This window comes from Scyliorhinus canicula, chromosome 17, assembly GCF_902713615.1.
Source record: "Scyliorhinus canicula chromosome 17, sScyCan1.1, whole genome shotgun sequence".
NCBI lineage: Eukaryota > Metazoa > Chordata > Chondrichthyes > Carcharhiniformes > Scyliorhinidae > Scyliorhinus > Scyliorhinus canicula.
The window spans coordinates 16,687,031-16,692,689 of NC_052162.1; positions in this window are offsets into that span (position 1 = coordinate 16,687,031).

Genomic DNA, 5,659 nt, shown 5'->3' on the forward strand with positions numbered 1-5,659 from the left:
CTGGCTGGTTTAGCACAGTGGGCGGAGACAGCTGGCTAGACGGGGGGAGTGGGGGGTGTCAGAGACAGGTAGAGTGTGTGGGGAGACAGGGAGAGTTTGGGGAGACAGGGAGAGTGTGGGGGGACAGACTGCGGGGGGAGAGAGACTGGGGCGGGGAGAGACCTGGGGGCGGGAGAGACTGGGGGGAAGAGAGACTGGGGAGGGGGGGGGGGGAGACTGGGGGGGGGAAGACTGGGTGTTGGAGAGACGGGGGGAGAGAGAGAGACTGGGGGGGAGGGGAGAGACTGGGGGGAGAGAGACTGGGGGGACAGACTGTGGGGGGGAAGACTGTGGTGTGGGGGGGGGACAGACTGTGGGGGGGGAGGGAGACGGGGGAGAGACCTGGGGGGGGGGGGGAAAGAGACGGGGGGGGGAGAGACAGGAGTGGGAGACTGGGGTGGGGAGAGGACTGGGGGGGGAGAGACCGGGGGGGAGAGAGAGACTGGGGGGGAGAGATCTGTATCGATACAAGCATAGCACGCATTGAGTTCATCGGGCAGCGATGTGCCGGAGATTCTACTCGTTTTGCTTTGTAATCCATTATGTAGTTTAAGCCTTGCACAACCCTCGAGTGTCCATGTCATTAGTCTGTGGCTCTAGCTTGGTCTGGTGTTGTCTCTTGCCATCCCTGATGACTTTGTTGATGTTGTACCTGGAGGTCGTATAGGTCAGTGTCGTCTGTCTTGAATGCCTCAGACCAAGCCTTCAATAGGGAGTGAGTCTCCCAATTAAACCATGGTTTCTGGTTGGGGAACATACATGCTACCTTCTTTGGCACGCAAACTTCTACACACTTGCTGATGAAGTCTCTGATGGTGGACAAAGACACCCAAATCCCTCCGCCCAGACGCATTTTGAATCTGCTTTCCATTTAGATAATGATTTGCTAAACAATTGAACTGGCCAAAACCCATGTGGGTAGCGTTGGTACAAACAAAGTTAGTGGGGAGAGCGAGTGACGTGTTTGCATCACTATCAGAGGAAGTATCTGGGGATTATGAAACAGGTCAGGCATATATAGAATTTGAAAGAATTAAACAAATAATTTTGATAAGTGCATAAGATCATTAAAATAGACCAAATGTATGAAGCTCTGAGGGAAACAATTTTTTTTTTCTATTCATTTACGGGATGTTGGCATCGTGGGTTAGGCCAGCATCTATTGTCCACCCCTAGTTGCCTGGCGATATATTTCCAAGTCAGGGTGGTGAGTGGCATGGAGGGGAACAACCAGGTGGTGGGATTCCCAGGTATCTGCTGCTCTTGTCCTTCTAGATGGTAGTGGCCGTGGGTTTGGAAGATGCTGTCTAAGGAACCTTGGTGAGTCCTGCAGTGTATCTTGTAGATGGTACACACGGCTGCCACTGTTCGTCGGTAGTGGAGGGTTTGAATGTTTGTGGAAGGAGGAGCAATCAAGCGGGGCTGCTTTGTCCTGGATGGATGAGCTTCTTGAATGTTGTTGGAGCTGCACCCATCCAGGCAAGTGGAGAGTATTCCATTACACTCCTGACTTGTGCCCTGGAGATGGTTGACAGGCTTTTGGGGGGGGGGGGGGGGGGGGGGGGTCAGGAGGTGAGTCACTCGTAGGATTCCGAGCCTTTGGTGTGCCCTGGTTGCCACAGTATTAATGTGTTCAATACAGTTACTGATCCCCCAGGATGTTGATTGTGGGGATTCAGCGATGGTAATACCACTGGATGTCAAGGGGCGGTGGTTAGATCCTCTCTTGTCAGAGATGGTCATTCCCTGACACTTGTGTGGCACAAATGTAACTTGCCACTTGTCAACCCAAGCCTGGATATGTCCATGTGTCCCTGCATTTTAACACGGACTGCTTCATATCTGAGGAGTCGGACATGGTGCTGAGTATTGTGCAGTCATCCGCAAACATCCCCACTTCTCACCTTGTGATGGAAGGCAGGTCATTGATGAAGTAGCTGAAGATGGTTGGGGCCCTAGGGCACTACCCTGAGGAACTCTTGCAGTGATGTCCTGGAGCTGAGATGATTGACCTCAACCACATCCTTTTGCCATGTATGACTCCCAACAAGCGGAGAGTTTTCCCTCTGATTCCCATTCCATTGACTCCAGCTCAGCTAGGACTCCTTGATGCCATTCTGGGTCAAATGCTGCCTTGATGTCAAGGGCAGTCACTCTCACCTCACCTCTGGCATTCAGCTCTTTTGTCCATGTTTGAACCAAGGCTGTAATGAGGTCAGAAATGAGTGACCCTGGCGGAACCCAAACTGAGCAACCATGAGCAGGTTATTGCTAAGTACCACTTGTTGTTGAAAACTCACCACTATTCTTAGAATTCCCCCTATACCAAAAAGGGCCGACACTCTAAATGGTGAACAGGGATTCTCACTCCCTGACTCCGATGCAGGCTTCGGTGGGTGCTATTCAGGTCAAACTAAATTTTCAAGGTATCCCCCGGTATAACCCATACCTTCACAAAAGATTTAATCTACTTACCACTTGGTAGCATCGATCCTGGGTCCCGCATTGCTAAGTAAGTAGACTTTGGAATAACCACTGTTTCATGTTAAACTTTTGAAGTTATTTTATTATATTGTTTTCTTTTAAAAGATGCAATCTTTTAGAAAAGTAAAAAGATCTTGCATCTGGATCCTTCTGGTGGTTGAAGGGACATTCAGGCCAACTTGACAATAATCTCCTTTTTAAAATTTGGTCTTCTTAGATGTATTCACTGTTCTGCTCGGTCGCTATGTCCTATCTTTCCCATGTTCCCAGCTATGAGAGCTGGCTTTATTGGCTATCTCTGAGCTGACTCTAAGCTGACTCTGCCTCCCCTTTAAATTCTGGTCTTCATTAGATGTATTAGCTGTTTTAGCTTGGCTCTGTCCCTTTCCCATGACCCAGCTGACTCTGAGCTGCTTGTTCCTTCTCTGCTTCTCTCCTCTCTCTCTGAGTTCTGGTAGTTCCTGCCCTGGTCTCTGTGTTTATATTCTCTTTCTAACAGTTATTAAGTTTTTATGACTTTATTGTAAAATAACTTTTTATTTCACTTTGATTGTAAAAAGTATCTTTGATTTAACATTCTAATACAACTAAGTATTCATTTTGGCATGACCTCACCTCTCAGGTCTCTGATTACATTGCTTCCTTTGTGATGTTCAATGTTCCTTTGTGATGTTCAAAAATGCTTTGATTTTAATAGAGGTGTGAATTTTGGTTTGGTTCCTGTCATTTCTATAGATTTATTTTCCAATTGTGTCCCCAACTCATAACTTTGACTTTGATTTCAGCTTTAAATTATGTTTCTCGTAGACTGATAGTTTCCAGTTTTCTTTTAATTTACCTGATTAAAGTACAGGCAGAACTTCACACCTCCGGAGGAGGTGGTGGAAGCAGGGACAATAGTCACGTTTAAGGGGCATCTTGACAAATACATGAATAGGATGGGAATAGAGGGATACGGACTCCGGAAATGCAGAAGATTTTAGTTTCGACGGGCAGCCTGGTTGGCACAGGCTTGGAGGGCCGAAGGGCCTGTTCCTGTGCTGTACTTTTCTTTGTTCTTTGTAGTGTTAATGTAATCATAATGTAAGCTTTTGGAGAGAAGAGTTAAAATCTGATCTGGCTACTCATGTTTTTTTTTAGACAACAAATAAAGGCAGTTTTATTTCCCAGTAGGGTAGTTTAGAATTGTCACCAAATTTAACTGAACCTCATCCTTTCCTTTACAGCTGCTTACTAATTAATTTCAATAAAGGTGTGAAACATTGCTTTTAGCTGTATGCTAAAAATCCACTTGGTTATAACTTGAAAGGTTTACATTTATCACATAACTCAAGTGAGACCCTCATACATGCTTTTCCAGATACTTACTAAGATAGTTAATTTCAATGAAGGTGTGAACCATTGTTTTTAGCTTCATACAAAAATCCTGGGCGCAATTCTCCGCTCCCCACGCCGGGTGGGAGAATCGCGGGAGGGCCCCCCGACTAATTTCACGACCCCCTGGTGCCCCCCCGCGACACTCCCACCCCCCGCTCGGAAGAATCGGCGCTTGGCGATTCTCCGACCTGGATGGGCCGAGCGGCCTGCCGTTCGCGACCGTTTCACGACGGCGGCAACCACACCTGGTCGCTGCCGTCGTGAAATCGCCGTGAGATGCCCGTTTTGGGGCTTGTAGGGGGCCTGGTGGGGAATGAGCACCACGACTGTGCTCGGGAGGGGCCAGGCCCGCGATCGGTGCCCACCGATCGTCGGGCCGGCGTCTCAATCGGACGCACTATTTCCCCTCCGCCGCTCTGCAAGATCAAGCCACCACGTCTTGCGGGGCGGCTGAGGGGAAGACAGCCACTGCGCATGCGCGGGTCTGAGCTGTCAGCCGTCGTGACGTTGGAGCCGGCCAACCTGCGCATGCGTGGCTGACGTCACATAGGCACCGCCGTCGCGTCACTCTCGGCGCACCGCCCGGCGGCCGAGAGTTACGGAGCGCCGCTCCTAGCCCCGCCAGGAGGGGAGAATAGGGGGCGACGAGCGGCCTCCGAGGCCGTCGTGAAACTCGGCCGAGTTCATGACGGCCCTCCCGGGAGCGGAGAATTCCGCCCCCTGTGTTTGCAAAGCCTGTTTGGGAGAAAAAATCTGCATTTTATAATCCTGCTCTTTGCAGCTGCTGTTAACCCTTCATGGGGACCTTTCCCTGTATCCTCTCATGTTTCTCTCAGACCAGATATTGCCAGACTTCCATGTTTCAAATGACACATTTTTCCATATTTTCAATTACACACTCGATGACACTGTTGATGACTCCTTCCATTACACTGATGCTGATGCAGAGTAGACAGATATGGCTGTAATTGGCTGAGGTGGATTTGTCCTGTTTCTTGTGTACAGGACACACCTGGGCAATTTTCCACATTGCCGGGTAGATGCCAGTGTTTTAGCTGCACTGGAACAAGTTGGCTAGGGTTGCGGCATGTTCTGGAGCACAAGTCTTCAGTTGCCGGAATATTATCAGGACCCAGAGCCTTTGCAGTATCCAGTGCCTTCAGCTGTTTCTTGATATCATGTGGAGTGAATCGTATTGGCTGAAGACAGATATCTGTGATACTGGGGATTTCTGGAGGAGACCGAGATGGATCCATTCGGCACTTCTGGCTGAAGATTGTTGCAAATGCCTCAGCCTTGTCTTTTGTACACATGTGCTGGGCACCTCCATCATTGAGGATGGGGATATTTGTGGAGCCTCCTCCTCCAGTGAGTTGTTTAATAGTCCACCACCATTCAGGGCTGGATGTGGCAGGACTGCAGAGCTTAGATCTGATGCATTGCTTTTGGAATCACTTAGCTCTGTCTATTACTTGCTGTTTATGCTGTCTGGCACACAAGTAGTCTTGTGTTGTAGCTTCACAAGGTTGACACCTCATTTTTCGGTCTGCCTGGTGTTGCTCCTGGCATGCTCTCCTGCACTCTTCATTATTTTAGAGGAATTTATAGATTCACTTTCCACAGTCGTGAGAACTCATGTGGAAGAGCAAAGAGTTAAAAGTGCTGGACTGCCAACAGAAATGGCAGATCATTTTGAATTGGTTCACAACACAAAGTTTGTTTTTCAACACCAATTTCAGTCTGCGAAGGACAGAAACTG